At 41.1% G+C, this 19,074-nt stretch overlaps 1 protein-coding gene across 1 annotated transcript in view; it reads right to left on the bottom strand.

The window, feature by feature from the left end:
• Positions 1 to 19,030, bottom strand: part of LOC147055885 (neural-cadherin-like) — an 85,315-nt gene extending 66,285 nt beyond the window's left edge. Inside the window, exon 1 of the mRNA XM_085914236.1 lies at positions 18,772 to 19,030. The gene's annotated coding sequence lies outside the window, so the exon portion shown is untranslated. The remainder of the gene's footprint in view (positions 1 to 18,771) is intronic.
• Positions 19,031 to 19,074: the final 44 nt, after the last annotated feature.

Here is a 19,074-nt window from a genome sequence, read left to right on the forward strand (position 1 = left end):
CCCACGGAATGACAAAAGCATTGGCAGTGTCAACCAAGCCCAAAATCTTTTAGAGAGCCATCTTCTTCACTGGAGTGTGAAATTATTTTAGCTCCCTGCTCATTATAGGATTTTAGAATGCATTATAGTTAGGGCTTTTATGGTGTGCCGCAGCATTAATTCAATTTGCCCCATTCACGCTTTCGTATTATCACGCTCAGTTCACACTACGGGGGGAGAAAGCCACAAAGCAGTGCACGCTGGCCTTATCTCTAAAGGATATAAACTTCACTACGCAGCTCAATCAGGGGCTCCTCTAACCATTCAGCCACCATTCCTCTTCCTTGCCTCCACATGCCGTTTCCTGTGGCAGCCTCCATCTTTCTTTCAATCCTCGAGCTCTCTCGTCATTTCCCTCTGAGCCGATGATTGATGGGGGTTGTCCTCAAAGGCCTTTTGATATCTTTTCATAGAAACATAAACAGGCACGCAAAGATAAACACACACACACCTGTGCACATTCAAACACACTCACACAGCCAGACCAAGGCTAAGAAGAAGCTAAAGAAGCCACACAAGTTTAATAGGAAACAATGTGCGACGAGACAGAATGGATCAATCACTGTAACCAGAACTTCTGTTCTTTATTTGTTCAGTGCAGCCGAGAATATGCCATTCTGGGAGCACCTCAACACTACAAGTGCTGTTGTGCAAATGTAGAGTAGTGCGCTGAACATCAGAGTTGAGCAGCAGCGGGAGTGCAAACTCTGACAGTGTTGCTCCAGCCTAAATACTGCATACTTGCATGAATGCACAGTGACAAAACACACAGGAACACGATTTATCCATTGTCTGTGCTTGGCTGTACAGTACAAAAAACATGGCGCATCCTACTTACCGTACATTGCGTGCATTTATATCAGTATGTGACTGATGTGTGGCTTATGGGAAATGGCAGAGGAGGAGGCGTGGATGAGGATAAAGTCCTCATTTTCAAAACTAATCCGGTGAGCAGCCTGTGCTGTGAGGACCATCATCTCCTGTCATTAGCGGCCGGCAAGATTAAACAAGCTCAATCTTAATGACCCTATGCGTACACAAATGTACTGTGCTATTAAAACTGCTGGGTGATTGATTCTGTTATTATTGGTCATCATAACTATGGCAATGCAAGACAATATTGAACGGATGTAAATGAGAGCAAGATAATCAACAGCATCAAATCAAGATCATGGACAGGCGTCGACTGGACATGAGCTCACATTCTTTTAACAATTGAAAGTCAGATTTATAAGGCGACATTCAACGACAGGAGGCGCTTTTTGGGATCGAGTTTCTATTCAGCGCATGATTGGCAAGAAGATCAAAACCGAGATTTGCACATTCATCCATGGAATTACTGAAATAATTTACAGTGTTGCAGCCAAAAGGGCAGAAGTAATTATGAGTCAATAATGTGCAAATGAAAAAGAACTGGTCTGATTCCAATAGCTCACATTGAATTATATGAAAACTTTAAAGGCTTGCTATTTTCTTCTTCCTTTGTTTCATTTCGAGTAAAGGAGCTTAAAAGGATGGCAGCAGGCTGTGTCCTCAGCTCCTGGTCTTGATCGTTAATGTGGGGCAGCGGCGCGTGTCTATGTGTTTCTACGGCAAGGCTGGCACGGCTAACGACGCGGTGGCATTCCAGTTCCGTCCTTCTCAGCACATCATTGCTGTACGGACCATATGGTGGGATGGGATCACGCAATTAAAGCTCTACTCTGTGGCGGCAGAGCAGCAGAAAACCATTGATGTTCGCTGGGTAAGATCTTACACAAATTAGTGGCTGACTTGAAGTTCTAAAGCAAAGCCATAGACATTTCGGAATGATCAGAAACAGAGATGGGCACAAAAGTTACATTACAAAGCGAGCGGAAGCAAATTTTGTCCAGCATCCATTTTCACACATGGCATTGTCTGTTTCCCTGCTAATCAAATGGGCAGCTCTCTCACGCGTGATCAAACCGCCTTTTACGAGTATCCGAATGATGAGGAACATGCTGTCTCGTAGAAGTTGTTCATCAGTTCTGAGTGGGTCTACATTATGTCTCCTTCAAGTACATGTGCTCGTCTAATCAGCAGTCATCTGGCTGTGAGGGAGCAGCAGACTCTCTCTAACCCAAAATGGATTAAATTGCTGAGCTGAGAGATGGACGACATCTTCAAACAAAATCATTTTGCTTTCTTCAGTTGGTGTGTGATTATCAGCCAGTGGACTTTGGTAAGAGTCTTTATCTTCTCTCTCCAAAGTGTATCTGCTCAACAAAAACTCCCTTGCAGTGGGGCAATTTAGAATCATGCAATTAGAGCGCTTCTCGTCCTGCCATTTCTGTATTTACTACATTTATAGCATGTCAAATGTTGGCGCATTCAGAACATCCTCGGTCAAAGTTCAAAAGGAAAACCTTTCAGAATGCCTCAGTCTCTGTGTTTAACAGCCGGCCTCTGGCCTCCTGACAGCAGAGCGCCAACCATTCTCAAGCTCAGTTAATTGGACCTTAGGGTACGAGAGGTTGCAAAATGCAACACCAAATAGATAAATAAGCGCAAACAAAACAGCTCCAAACACACCGACTTCAATTTGCCATCAGTGAATTCCGGCTGAGAGGTGGGCAGAGTGGTTGATTCATTGCAGTGCTTAAGGATGGTCCTCTCAGCTCTTGGACTCGTCCACACCTCTCTCTCTCAGACTTTGTAAACTGACAGCAACAGTCTGTCACAGCCCATTCTGTGACATACAAATTGTTGTTTAAAATGTTGTTTTGTGAGTGGAAGCAAAACAGCTCCCGGTTTAATCGATACCGCAAAAAATCAATGCGGCTCCACTGGGAAATGCCAACGAAAGGCCGTCCAGCGAGCGAAGGTAGAGCAAAAGAAAAGTTGGATATGGAAAGAGAAAATGAAGCGCGTCGAGGGGACAGTCTATCGGTGAAATTACCTTAATTGCTTTGTTCGTGGCGTATCTTTTCTAATGAAAGCTAGTCAGGATGCAAGTTATCAGGAAATTTGGACACAATTAAGAAATCCGTTCAACTTGCATTCTTATCTCCCGTTAAGCTCATAATTGGGTCAAGTTAATACAATGATATCTTGTCAGGTAGGAAGAATCTTGTACAAAATGAGCGTGTTGTGCTCATTTGTCATACAGGTCCAAATCAGTTTGCAAAAATGCATTAAATGCTGTTAGGCCAGCGAGATGTTTGTTGGAGAGCCCCACCTGCCTCCTCGCTTTGCCTGAGCTTGACAATGTGTGTGATAATGGGCATCAATAGTGGAATCTTGCATGTAGCCATGGGTTTCCTCAACTGCCATGTAGTTTGCCTGCTCACCTCTCAACCAGTATCTCAACGCATACATGGAGAGCAGTAATTGATTATTTGGGGCTAATGCTGAGGTCCCTGCACTAATGAGATGTGCATTGCTCATGCAAACAGAGAGGCAGACATACTCGCTCATTCAACATCAGCAGCATTAGCTCATTGACCCCCCTTTGGCATCTGCATGCACAAATATTTTCTCATTCCTATCTGATTTTACTTTTACAGATTCACCACTTTGGTATGCCAAATATACCAATACAGACCTAGTCAAGCTAATTTTGTATGCAGGTATCTGTTATTGTGGAAGGGCTAAAAGAGTCTTCACACAATTAAGGAAAAGTTCTTTTTGGATGCATTTTTTTTCTTTCACAATTTTTCAAAAGCCATGTCAGTGTTCTTCCAATGATGATTGAGACAAATTCTACACAGTAGAATGAACACATGCCCTTTAGCCTGCTATACTACAGTACATACGGTATTATCCTGGACTCATCTATTCTGTACATGCAATACCGCAGCAGTTTGTCTTTTCTGCCCTCTGAGCAATTTAAGATTATGTTTCACCAAGCTGATCTCGCATCAGTCCCATCCACCTGCCCCCGCGACTAATCGAGCTGCTCTTTTCTTATCGTCTTCTGCAGAATTCACATTCGCCCTCCATCTTTTTCTCTTTTCAACCTTCCATACATTTCTCATTCCCCCAGGTCAGTCCACCTTTGCCTTGCTCAACCAATTTTTTTCCCTCCAAGTCATGCTCTGTGACCATGCAGTCAGCAGTTAATGTTGACCTTTTGATGCCCCCAATTGCACTGCCTTGTAATCATTTTACATATATTCTCTCATGGGTTCTTTTCAAGCAAACATTGTTGATGTTAGCTGGTTGATGCAAGTGAATATATAAACTGATAGTGGCTGCTTTTTGCAGTTTCCAATTCCAAGTTTGCTCAAGGTTCAAACTCATGCAAACATTATCTGTTACAGCGTAGCATTTCTCAGGGTAAAAACAAATTAACTCTCTATACGATCAAACTTTGAATCTTCTTGACAGACAAAAAGGAGATAAAACAGGAAGGTGTTTGCTGGAAATGATCATTTGTATGTCAGCAGCTTTGATGGCTGTTTTATTGGCAGCCTATGTATCGTTAAGGTAAAATGTGAATGATGTCGCATAGTAATCTGAAGTCTGCATATTATGTCATATTTTTGAGTAAATGTCATCAAATTCTAAATCGTATGGCTCGTGTAGATTTCTACTTTAAGGGCTCCACTGTTTTTATTCAAGGCTGTTTGTTTTTGTTGAAAATTTCATTTCAGCTTGACCAGTCCATCCATCAATGTGCGGTTGTACGAGCAAAATAATAAACCCTTGAGTGTCTGCATCATTGAATTATGTAAATGCTGCTGCTTTGCTAGAAAGCGTATATGCGAGGTCCACTTAATTCAAATCATAACCCACATGGGTCTAAGTGCAATATGACGCAAATCTATCAAACATACAAATATTTTATTGTCAATGAATTATTTGCAGCAGTTCTTTTAGCCACCATTGCAAAGTGTTAGACAGAAAAAAATAGAAAACAAATGCAGACATGATTAGTGAGCGTATTCACGAGAAATTGAAGAATGATTTCTTTTGCAATCTATAGGATTTGCTGTTGCATTGATTTGGAGAAAAAAAAACACTGTAAAGTTGCCATTGTACTCGTATCATTTGAATACGGTCAACTATGTTCTTCCCTTGAAATCCATGTGTTCACTGTCATGCCAATTATCAGACAGGTTAAGGCTCAAATAAAAAGCATTTCCATTTTTTTTTTTCAATGAGTATAGAAATTGTCTATTTTACCAGATTTTTTTTCTGTTCTGTTCAGTTGCTTGGTCATGTGGAATGCTGCCTGGGAATGCTTTTGTTTTATATACTGGGACACTTTTTCTGTGCAACAGAGTTTGAAATACTCCCTCTATGGTTGTTTCTCTTGTAGGATTTATTGAAAATGCATTCGAACAGAACAACAACAAAAATCAAAATCAACAGACTGTCAGGTTATTTTGTGTGGAGGAAAAGCAGTAACACACATTTTGAGGAAAGAACACAGCAAAAAGCAAACAGGACAGGATACATTAGGGATAGAGACGTCCCTCGGTTCACTTGTACGGTCCAGACCAAAAGCGGACTTTATTTTTTTTTCATTTGGTGCAGTTAGTATTTACGCTATACTTTCTTGCAAGTGAATTATGTTCTTGAAACACATCGACGCGACTCCCATTGGGCAGAAATAACGAAGGCACCACACAGAGTGCAGATAGGGAAATGTCCTATGTGCTATATTCTTGCTTTGCATATTTGTCCTGTTATTAACTTTGAGCCTAGCCCTGACTAGCTGTCCAGGTGTTTATACTGCCAAAATACAAATAGAGAGAATTTGAAGGTCCTTTCTCTTTTTTTTCCTTCACAGATTTCCTACACCATTGGCTCAATGTGGTTTGTAAAGCATCACACATCATAACATATTCCTTTCCAGGTGGAAAGAACAGGATTTTCCGATGGAACGCTCAAAGAAAACATTCCCCACCAGAGCAAATCTGAAGTGTTGCTCTCTGTGGGTCCATGCAATCCTTCAGTGAAAGAACTGTGCGGGAGTCCCTCGCCTCTAAACAGCACTAAACCTGGTTGCTGCGACTCATGAGTCAAGGCCTACTTTCATTGCTTGTACCTGTATTTCTCACCATGCATAGCCTGTGGCAGAAAAATATCATACCCCCCCCGGATTTGTAGTGATGTTGCAATGTAGATCATATTACACAGCCACCAAGTTAACATGGGATGTCTTCATGGAGAAAAAAAAATATCAGCATAGTACTATTAACAAGGGAAAATAAACAAAACAACTTTCTCTGTGTGTGATGTGAATTGCTGACATTCAAAGCATTTGTATTTGATCTCATCAGATTATGCAACTCCACTTAATGAACTACATACAGTTAAGTGCCTTTTCATTTGTAATTACTGATTAAACCAATGCCAATAAGGCTTATGCCCATATAGGTATTTATTTGTTTTGGAGTTTTTTTAAATCCTCTGTGTAGTCATGCAGTAGACAAATGTAATCGACAAATGACCAAATAGAATTAGATAAATGTATATGCGTGTTTAAAATGTAACATAATGAATCCAGCTCTTGTGATAACTAAAGGTAATATCTGTTTATTGTTCAAATATATTGCCTTCAAATGTACAGACTGGTTTAATCATTTGTACTCACTAAAGGTGATCGATAATGACATAAAACTGCAGTATGTTAATGGATAGAGTTAATGGGAAAATGGCAGTGATACATGACCATTCAGTAGCAGTGGCAAAATGTATTATTTTCTTATTCTGGGAAAACAGGATTTTAGTATATGCAGGATGGCTGACATATAGTAAAAAAGATCTGGTAGAAATATGTGCTTGGAGCTCAACTTTGTTCGAGTAACTGCCAAAATATCCCATTATATTACTTTGTTGAATAAGTCAACAGACTACCAAGTGTGTTGATTAATCATGCTCCTGTAGAGTCTTGGAGCAGAACGAAGAATGTACTGCACAGTATGTCACTGAGTATGCTCACTGCCTTACTTTATCAGTACTGTGCCAGAACACAGTACGCACAGCAAACTTAAAAACACACAAGGGGCTTCTCTTTATGTAATTGATGGAAATACAAGATGGTGAGCGTAGTGTAAGTCTCTTTTGAAGCATTAGAACTTGTTTTGTTAATTTCACAGTCGCGTTTAAATAAAAAGAGTGCGGTTGGTGCTGTTGTTGGCGTCAACACAGCCAACTCTATTTGCTGACAATCTAATTAGCTGCTCCCATTCCTTTTAAGTGTGCTGCACATCCATCTCACATGGAGACAACGCTGCGCAGAAAATGATGCTGCAATCCATGTGTGACCCAGCATTGTTGCTGTGCTTGTGGCCTGTTGTCATCATATTTATGAATGAAATATGATGACATCCACACATATGTCCGTAAGGCTTAGAGGCTGTCTGTCTGTGTCCTGTTCACATTCATCAATCAGCATACGCCAGCACTCATGTGGCATCTAAAATAATAGAGCCCAAGAAATAGAAATTTTCATTTCATATTATGAGCAATCATTTGGATTATCAACATTTTAGTCACCCTCAAACAGCGGCCATGCGTGCAGAACAATGCATTTTTGAAAGCATTATTGAAATAACACTAATGCGGTAAGAGTGAGACTGTGGGTAGCCTAATAAAAATGCTAATGTCAAGGAAGAAAATGTTCTGACTCTGAAATGTCATCAACATAGTCGCGTGCATTAAAATGACACATTTGCTATATGGGAATAAGTCGACTGAATGGAAAAAGGAAACAACCAAAGTAATTCCCTCCTTTCTTAGCCCTGTGTCCTTACATATTGGACTATTTGTAAGGTCAGCACGCAGCACGTGTTACCCGACTTGAATATTCTTCAAACTGATTGCAAAGCGCACTCTTTGGCATTCAGCATGTAGCTTGGAGGCGCAGCGACCATTTTGAACAAGCACGAGTTCAGCAGACGATGCAACACATGGGGACATGTGAGAACAGATTTCTTCGGTCAGTTGACCAGATGAAATTAGATTCAGAAATCATGCAGAGTCAGGTTGATAGATGTAAAGCATCTGGCTCCACATAATTATACTATGCTTAGATTAGACACGTCAGTCGTGTGTTCTCCTGAAAGGTGCTGATTGGATTTGTTGATTCCGACGATTTTATGTGTGTCTTCACTGTGTAAGCTCTGAGACGAACTCTCAGGAAGACACAGCTGCTCAAGAAGTATCCAAAAATTTAAAAATTCATTCAACTGAGTTAACTTTCGACCTGCCAAAATGCTACGCTTACAAAAGATTATGCAGTAGGGTGTTGTTCGGTAAACGATGCAACTTAATGATGCCATGAGACCTTTTAAATCCCACTGACATTTTTTAACTAAACCATTTGATAGGATGTTCAACAATTAGCCGATGCAAAGTTTTCCTGTGGACTTTCCTGCAGTGATTTTTGGAATTGCTGATGAATAAATTCCACCAATAACAACAGGAGAGCAAAATACAAATCAGGTAAGAAAGACGGCTTCAATCAGACATCTATGTGCAAGGATTTGGCAACCTTCCCCCCAGACAACCATCAGGATTCTACGTGGATAGCTGGAGCAGACTGAGGACATGCCGGGCCTTTGATCAGGGAGGGAGAGTTACCTAGGTGGAAGAGATCAAATGGAGGAAGGTATTTTAGTGTCTCTCAGGATAAATCGGTTTATTTCACCTATGCATCTGTGACAAGATATCGTCAGAAATCCACCTCGTTTTTCTCCCACCCAAAAAAAATCGTCAGAAATCTGCAAAATAGGGACTCATTCAAGTATGCAATTATAATCCGGCACACACTGCACAATGAAACAGCAGCAGGTAATTCAAATGAACACTAGGTACAATGTTTCTTGCAATGAGTAGCACAATTACAAGGCATTCGTTTTTTCATCTTTTTCCTCCATTCTCCTGAACATCACCTGCTGCAACATGCAAAAGAACAGCTGCCTGAACAACACACTCGGGCCCCACCTTTCCGCCACTAATTTGAGGGGTTGTCAGACTCTGACAGTGCGATTACAAATCCCTCAGTCTAGAGCGTGAACGAGAGGAGGATTAGAAGGGGTAATGCCAGTAGATGAGCGTAGGGAGGGCCACTGTGGTTTGCCACTCTGCAAGGATTAGCTCCCAAAACTACTTCACAGTCACCAACTACGTCAAGCGAGCACATAATTCAGCCAGTCTACCAAAGTATAAATAAATTCAAGCAACAAATGTATGTGTGACTTCATTGAAATATCTGGGAAGGGGATTGCAGTGAGATACCATCAAGACAAACCTTAGAGTACAAATTTTCTTATTCACACTAAAATGGTGGTTTAAGTTGCCTTGGGAGTTTAATCGCACACCATCAACTTCTTTCGCATTGAGTGAGAGGAAACCATGCTGCTTTTCCTCCAAAATTCCACAAAATGTCACGGCAATCTAAAAGCTGGCATGGTATCTTAGTAACGGATCCATTGTACATACGTACAGTGGGGGGAAGTAATGATTTGTTCCCATGCTCATTCACATTCTGCTCACTTATAAAGAAATTTACAGAGACCAATTGTTATGGGTGTTCATTGTTTATGCCATAAACAACAAAAAAAGAAAATTGTATAGTATAATATATAGTTTTTGACTTCTTCCAACCAAGCCAAAACTCTTCCTACCACTGTTTAGCATGTGCCTAAATAGCAGATGTGCACAACAAACCAATTTACACATACTTTTAATCTCAACTCGTGTGTATGAAGCACACCAAAAAATGGCAACCCACTGTTAAGTAAATATGCCAATTTAGAATTAAACAGGAAGTTTTGACATCTTGGGTTGACTTCCGCTTTAAGAGAGCAGTTGGTAACACACTGATCCATAATGGAGTGAAATCTTGCAGTGGTTACAAAGTTCAGGTCTGCCTCAAGTTCATTTTCAAATGACTCCAAGAATGCTTGGGAGAAAGCACTGTTCAGATAAAACCAAAGTTGAGCTATTTGGCATCAATCAGACATGCTGTGTTTGACTTGGCAGAGGCCAAAATCTGAGTATGACCCACATAACACCATCCCCACAGTCAAACATGGAGGTGGAAACATTATGTTTCGGGTCTATTTTTGCAGAGTGTACAGAGCGACTTATCTCATGGAGGGGCCATTGAATAGAGCCAAGCCTAAGTAAGATATTGCATGAAAATCTAATTTCTTGGGTCATGAATGAGGCCTCCAGCTTGACAATGAGCCAAAATATACTGCTAGGACACCAATGGGGTGGCCAAGAAGAAGAATATTGAGCTCAAGGAGCGGCCTTGTCAACCTCCACATCAAAACTCAATAGAAAACCTGTGAAAGGAATTGGTCTCCAAATGGCAGCAGAGAATCTCAAAGGAATTGGAGAATTTTTGGAATGCTTCTGTGCTATGTGGCAACTTGGTGAACATCTACAAGCAACTTTTCATCCCTTTTTTCTTAAACAAAAGGGTTTTGCCATCACGTACCAACAAATGATTATTTCACTCAATCGATTATTTTATAATTTTTTTTATTTTTTTAGATGGATAATTATAATGTATATTCTGAAGCCATTTACCGTAGTCAGTAAACAACCACCTAATGAAAAACCTTTATTTCCTTTGAAGTGAGCAAATTTATCCTGCGGAAAACACCGTTTTTTCGCTTCAGCACATTGATTGGTCACAAAGTTACTTGCATCTGCATAAAATAATGCGATCCATCACAAAAGCTGCAAGGAAAAAAGGCTGTGTTCTGTCTATGAAAATGTAATAATGCTCAACTTTGAGACCGCCATACACAAAATTACTACAATTTGAACATGCATTGGTTCCAAATGTTAAAAATATGGTTGGTTGATGGTATTTTTTTCTAAATTTACCCTTAGCCTACCCTTAAATGTTAGCTCCTCCCATTTCAACTATTTGCAATTACGAGTAACGATACTTCCTTCCATCTAGCCATCCACTTTTTGTTCCTTATTAATGTCATCAACTGGAGCCTATTCCAGCAGATTTTGCTCAAGAAGCGTTGACACCCTGAACTGGTCTCTAGTCACTTGCAGGGCACATTAGAAATATTTCTCAGTGTAGATCAATAAAGGATGTAGATCATGATGAAACAAATTCATGAATTAGTTTAACTGCAGAAGAGACCATCCAGCTTCGAAAAGTGTTTCAAGGGAGATTCTTTCATTTCAATGAGTTATTACTCATCCATTTTTAAAGAGAACAAGGAATATTATTTATTTCACCTTGTTATACCTGCTGTATATTTTAAAATAACTCACATCTTTGAAAGTCAGAGAATAAGACTAAAATCGACATTTGAATTTCTGTTCAGGGATTCAAACGAAGAACTAATTTGACATCTTAATGAAGAAATAAATGAGCATTACTCTGTGTCTTCTTGTGTGTTGCGGGTATTCTGTATGAGAGCACACAGATTTACACCCTCATAACTACAGTACAGTCGTCCTGAAAACAATTACAGTGAGTCAATTTAATTTCAGTAATGTGAAGGTATTAATAATGGTTGGGACTTCATGCACTGCTACACCACCAGTTACCAAATGGTTTCCCGGGGCACTGGGTAGCCCCAAAGCTGCACATTAGTAGTCCATTATAAAACTAGCATAGCAGTTATAGGACATTTTCATTTCCTAGGAATGTTTTATAGATATAGATATATAGATATATATATACACACACTACATTCCTACAAAATATGACATGAATGCCTCTTTGACAGAAATGAGCATTACTATCTTTGAAGAGCAGAAACATATTTTGATATACTTCTCTTGTATTGGCTCTCATATAGAAGAAGCCTGTCTGTGAATGGCTGGGCCAATGAGTTTATAGTGGAAGGCACACCTGTAGAATGAAACCTTGCTGCACTGACAGTTTGCTGTGGATGTGATGAGCATGCCAAGTATTTCAAGGGACCAATTAAGATAAGCATAGTGGCCATGCAATGTGGCGCATTTCGTGAATGCAGAAAAGCACCACAACGCAAACCATTCTCCCAGACACAAATGTGCATGATGAACCTTGATTGGGGATTTGTAATAGTGCAATCTTTGCATACCTTGTTTGTCCTGAATCTTAACTGTGAGTTCCACTAAAGGTTGTGACTCCCTATCCAGCCTTCTGGTGATGCTGATATCTCCACTGTCGCGACCCACAGACACGGGGGAGCTCTGTGAATCCGGGTAGATGAGATCAAAGCTGGCTGACTGGAACCTGTTGGGACTCAGGCTCGTTATGACTGAGCCAATACTGGCATCTTCAGACACGTTGAGGGAGACTAAGGCTGCAGGGTAAAGTGACGCCCTCGGTGCGCGCTTGGCCCTCTCTCGACCAGCGTTCTGCAGCCACCTGCGCGGGGAAAACGTAATAGCCACGCATTTGCTGCTGAGTGGCGGCCATCCGTGATCCGTGGCAAAAACAGAGACCTCAACCGCGGATTTGAGCCCCAGAATGGAATCGAGCAGTAAAACTTCGCCGGTCTTAGGGATGACATAGAAAGTGCCATTTTTGGGCAGTGAAGTGTACGACAACTCTGCGTTCTTTCCGCTGTCTGCATCAACAGCTTTCAGCCTGTAAACAACACTCCGAATAGCCGTGGTGTCATCTAAAGTTATGTGCACGGCTTCTGGTTGATAAAAAATCGGTTCGTGGTCATTTGTGTCCAAAACGTTCACTTTTACCCACGCTAGATCCACAAGCAGAGAGTCTGACGCGCCGGTGTGGCAGCACAACGCGACTCTCAGCAGGTATTCTGAGCGCACCTCCCGATCCAGTATCCTGGAAGTTTTGAACAATATGTTTCCCCGCTTGTGGTGGGAAAAAGCGCGGAAATCCTGGCTCCCGTTGCCGTACAATTTGAGGTGCATTCCCGGCATTGGGCACCATTTTTGCGCGTTGATGCGCCTCACCGGAATGCTCAGTCCGTTCACTTTAGAAGCCGTGGGTGAGTTCTCAAAAATATGACCGTGGAATAAAGGCAGTCGCTCCGGTGTTTTGTGTCCAGCTGCTGGCGTCAAAAGGCAACACAGGAGCATAAAAACAGCCCAAATCATGTTGCCGGCAAGTTATTTGAAAGCTGTCTCCAAAAGCTTCAGGGGGTGGACAAAAAAAAAAATTTTAAAAAGAAAAAAGATTTCCCCTTAGATTTAGATATCATCCTTCCAGGAGACTCCCTCAACTTATAGCTTTTGCATGCTGAGGGATTCGTGTGTTGGCCCCACGCAGCACGGCGCTATGCAAACGGTCCACAGCGCTGCAGGCTGCTGGCTGTGCTCTCATACAGCTTTCAGAACCCACAGCGCCGGACAGCGCCGTGCGGTGGGGGGGGGGGGGGTGTTGGGTGAGGGAGGGGTTACTCCTCTGTGTGCCCCACCCTGCGAGATGGTCAACAGACAGACCCGTTCTCCTAAATAAATAAATAAATAAATAAATAAATAAATGCCTCGCCATGCACTCGTGTCACAAATCCGCCCTGAGATTAAAATGTTCTCGACAGAGGAGAAAATCACTCAGACTGTCACAGATGAGCAAGTCGAGCAAACACATATGTTCAGCAAAGTGCTGTCCGGACTTCTAACAGTGCCCTAAATTTGGTTCGCTACGCCTTGCTCTAGAGTAGTCTATTAAATCTTCTGAATATATAGTACTTATTTGAAATTATTGATAAAAGTCAAGGAGGCTGAAAAAGGTATTTGGTCTAAGGAGAGAGCGGTAATTTAAAGGCAGTAGGCGGGGGACACCCTGAACTGGTTGCCAGGGCACACAGAAACGAACAACCATGTGCACTCGCACTCACACCAAGGGGCAATTTGGAGTGCTCAATCAGCCTACCAAGCATATTTTTGGGACGTGGGAGAAAACCAGAGTGCCCGAAGATAACCCACACGGGCACGGGGAGAACATGCAAAGTCCACACAGGGAGGGATGTTTCTGGACTGTCCATCTTATTTGTGTTCAAAGATTTAGGCACTCCCGCCACACTATCCCTGTCCACTCTTGTCATTTAATATAAAGCATTTCGTACAATCCACTGAATAGCTTCAGGCAAGGAACTAGCCCCATATCTTCATGCAGTCAGTATGAATCACATTGTCTGACATGAAGTTGTCAAACACCTAAATAGTTCATCCATCCATTTTTAACACTGCTTATCCTGTTTAGGGTTACGTGGCGTGTTGGAGCCGATTCCAGCTGACATTGGGCAAAAGGCACACAACATCCTGAACCGGTCGCCGGCCAGTCGCAGGGCACATATAGAGACGAACAACCAGTCACACCCACCTGCACACTGCCACTGAGTGGGAATTGATCTTACGCTGCCTGCACACAAGTCAGGCCTGTGTACGGCCTACACCATCAGCGACTTACCTAAATAGTAAAAATAAATTATATTTTGCCTTTCACAGTCTGTGTCTCCGAAGATATGGGTCACCATTACTGAGTGATGTTAGATTGAAGTTACTCCATGGAGTGAGGGTACATGTTTTTTTTCTCAGACTTTGCAACTTGGACCTCCCAATTCGAGTAGGGTTCAAGTGCAGAATCCAGCGTCGCATTTTTCTGGAATAGGCGGTCGAGGCAAGCTCTCAGGTTACTCCGCATCACCTAGCTATCATTGAGTTTTAGCTGGCTACTAGTGTGGGTAAACACAATGCAGACTCGCTCCTGAGTCAGTGATCATTACCTCTATGGCAGTGAATAAGCTACACTTCTGACAATTATCGTTCTCACAAAGGGATTACGAGGAGTAATTAACTGAAGACAGACAAGAAATGCTAATTGCTGAGCTAAAATAGACATTTAATTGTGGTACAACAGAATTAAGTGCCTGGGTGATCGATACACTTCCACTCTGACTGGAACTGTGTTAAACTGGACCATATCCAAGGTTGAACAAAAAAGTACCAGGCAAATTAATGAGTGACTGAACAGAAAATCATTCAAAATGATGCTACCCGCAGTTGAACAGGACTGGTGATGATTTATGTTGTTGCAACTCACGTCGCCGGGAAGAAATGGTCTGCAGGATTACAAGCATATTAATATTGAATATTGTGGAGTGAATATTTATAATACCATTAATATTATTCATTGTTTAATTTCATAATACATTCCTGAGTTTTGAATTTGAAGTTCTCAATATCCGATTACAAAAGATCTCATCGTTTTCCAAAAAAAAATCTAATTTAGCATCGCTAAAGAAACATCAAACCCATTCAGAAATACTAAGGTTGAACTTGAATGTATTCATGCATTTGAAATTGCCCCACTGAAAATGTCTCTTGACAAGAAAATACCTTCTGCTTCCATGAACACTGTGAATTCAAGAAATGAAAAATGTTGATTATGTAAAGTTTACATAACCAACATTTTTCAGCCGCTGCAACATCAATACAGAAACTGAAAAGGGCTAAAAAATAGAAATAATTACTGTAGATGATTCATTTTTTACAATTTAGGAAGATGTGCGAGGTTGCAGTGCCTTCCCCCAACTCATATAGCCAGAAGCAAAATGTCTTGGTAAAAAGAGTGACATAGATTTAAATCTCACATGGTAATGTGTACAGTCATATGTATATGCGTGTGAGTCATATACTATATTCATAGTAAGTGTAATTACATGGACTAAATTGTCAGATGAGTGCAGGCTGAGTTGGCACATCTGTGAATTCGACATGTCCCGTCTTCTTCCTTGACATACGCAGATCAATATTTCTTTGCTTTAACAGTGGAACGTTGTACAGCATACGAATGCACGTCGATTCCACGCAAAGTTTGACTTGATCTGTACTCGCTTTGAATATTTATCACAGTGTTGGGTGAAAACTCTGCATCAATGTAGAATTGCAATCCATCACCGCAATTTTAGTAGAATCCACTATCAGCAGCAAATTGTTATTTTCAAGGCAATAAGCAGAAGTGAGCCCCTAGATATTTTCGCATCACAGGCGGCAGCTGGAGCACAAAACTCATATAGCTTCATCACTGCGATCGTTTTACATGACACAAGCTGTGGCCAATGTCACAACACAGCTAGACATCCTACTTTCATTGGTGATTTTTTTTCAAGTGCTTGCCTGTGGATGAAAATTACTGCAATAACTACCAGGTCAAATATGACAAAGGCCCAATCGAAGGGAAATGACCACAAGCTGGCCTCAACAGTAGTGAACTACTAAAGCATCTGTGAAATCAGCTGCTTTCTAACTTTTCTTTCAACTATTTAATAAATGAGAATCAGATCGTGTCTATTTTTGTTATCTCAGCAGTTGCAAAAGTCTAATTCAATCGCAAAAAAAGCCTGACCAGAGAGTTGGGATTGGTTTGCTTGAGAGCCATCAGAGTTGAAAGACCAACATGCACACAAGAAGCACAAAGCATTTAGATTTCTTTTTTCCTTTCAAGGCGGAAAACATGAAAAGATCTCTTCATCCGTCTTTTCTATCAGATAACGAAGAGCCAGAGGGCATAAGGCGAATATACTAGTGAGAGCAGCCCATAAACATAAAAAAAGCTTCATGTGATCTTAATGAATAATTGACCAAATCCATTCCCTTCGCTCAAATGTAGACAAAAGTTTCAAGGCCAACTTGTAGTGATAACGACGTTGCCCTGTTTTTAGACATATGGGTTGAGGGTCCAATTATGTAACTGCTGTGTTTTGAGACTTCAGTAGGATATATGTACCTAAAAAATGTATAAAGACTTTGCGGACACCATTTTAATCAGGGGATGGCATCATCATAAAAAATAAAATCCTTGTTTAAGTAGTAGGCCTAGAATAAAATTTGCGCCAGCCTTAAGGGGGGGGGGGGCTAATAATTATGATTACCCTGTGGTCAGTACTTTGCTCCATATTTTGGATGATCCCATAGCAATTGCACTTTATGTGCACAGCACTGCCACGCAAAGTAAATAGTCTTTAACAGCACCCCTGTAACGAAAACGTATTACCATGGACAACAAGGAAAGTCATGTGATATCCGGAGCTCCATTTGTAGATCCATGCAGCAACTGAATACACTGAAAAGAAAATCCCTCGACAAAAATCAATGAGAGAGTGTCAAAAATGCTTATTGGCAAATGAAAGGAAACATTAAAGGATATAAAAATATATTCAAGTATATCTGTAGCCAGGTAACAGTGGATATTTGGAAAAGTCAATCCCACATTCCCCTGCAAGTAGTCATTTCGGGCGCCATCAAAACGCTGATCTGAGCAACAACACTAAAGTGTTCATTGTAGTGTTCTTGCCTGCACGAGTCCCTTAGGACATCTTTCATCAGATCCTCAGGCAAAAAGCAGTTAAGGAGCTAGATAAATATAAAGACATCTCTCCAATGTATTAGGTACGGCTAATTAGATTTGATCTGTGATCCCCCGAAGGCTTCTACCACCCACCGTAGTATTTAAACTGTGCTCGAGTCGAAAACAGCAGCGTTATGAATTATGGAGTACTGTGAGCAACCAGGTTCACAATTTACTTGCACAAACAATCGTCCAGTGCTGTAAAATGTTGTCAAAGTATCAGATGATGCAAAAAAGCCGCATCCAAGCCAGACCACTTCATTATTTTGCATATACTGTATTAATGCTTATTTCAAATTGCACGTAAATAATATCAGTACTGTATTTCGTTTGCAATAACATTCTAAAAAAAAAAAAAAAGAGTGAAAGTGGAATGAAAGGAATAAGGACAAAATAATAACATTCAACAGACAGATTATAAATTCACTTAAGTCAAGAGAGACGGTTTCTCTTGGTGTAGTGCCCCGCAGCATCGCCTATATCATTCACACATGAGCCCAAACACATTCCCACCCCTCATTAGCTGTGGTTAAGCCATGGTTCCAACTGTCTGTGTCTCATTTAGCTTTCCATTTCTTCACAGGGAATCGTCAGGGATGAATTGGTGTTGCTGGAATTAAAATAGATCCCCTGCGTGTTAGGGCAGGGAGGGCCACTGCAATTATTTGAAACGCTGAAATTCTACAAATGAAAGTGTCTGTAACAAGATGTTTCATAATTTGAAGGATTTCTGCTCATTCAACAACTACGTATGTAACTCCATTCATGAGTGTTATTGCTTTGCGGTTCCAAATCTGTTGTTTCTTCCTTATATAGGTTAGCCTGTTTTCTTTAAACTATTCCCTCTTGACAGTTTGCGTGAACAATTTTGTGTTGTGGTTCTTTGGTGTAGGCTCCATCTGATTATTTCTGCATGCTGTCACACTCCAGCAGGTTTGTATTGACAACAGAGCGAGTGCCGTTCCAGGAAAGTGTACGTACATCTCATCCTCTGTTCTTCCTTGCATTAACTGTCTTTCACACCTGCCAAACATCTTCCCTGGAGCAGTGAAGCGGCCTTGTCAAAAAGAAGATGAAGAACATAATCCTCTATCGCTTGCTTTTTGACCAGATAGTCAAGGTTCTCCAGCGCCCTCATCTGTATTTTGTGAACACTGCATTGCCTGTATGTGATTGAATTTGGCTTCACAAGACACTCCATGTTTGACAATTTAAGACCTCTATCAAAAACAGAGCTACTTCTGTTGGCACCTTCAAAGTGTTACAAATGTTTTTTGTAGCTTTCTAGTGTCACACAAATATTATCATTGTATCGGAAGAACTTTTCATATAGCCAGTGTATTAATAGACTTGCGATGCCTTTTACCTCAATCCCAAAAAGAAATGGAATTAATCAAATGTAATTGCCATAGCGCAAAATTGTACATTTGGAAAAATTGAATGTATAGCAGCGATACCTGAATGTGATTGATGTTGTCACGTATGGAATGGAGCCAGGGCGACCAAATGCAGCTGGGACCAGGGTTTATTGAGGAAAAGGGTGTTGGAAGGGAGGATGAAGGGGAACAAACCAACAGGAGAATGTGGAAGAACAAAACAGGCAAACAGGGAGACAAATAGGACGGCCTAACAAAACAACCACGGGACTGACTGACCGACAGGGCTGGCTTACAGAAACAGGACTAACAGAACCAGCCGTGAGACGAGAACAATCCGACCGGGAGTGAGAGGCAGACAGGACTTAAATACGCGACAGGTAA

The sequence above is a fragment of the Syngnathus leptorhynchus genome, chromosome 6, assembly GCF_054491065.1.
Source record: "Syngnathus leptorhynchus isolate UIUO chromosome 6, UIUO_Slep, whole genome shotgun sequence".
Lineage (NCBI taxonomy): Eukaryota > Metazoa > Chordata > Actinopteri > Syngnathiformes > Syngnathidae > Syngnathus > Syngnathus leptorhynchus.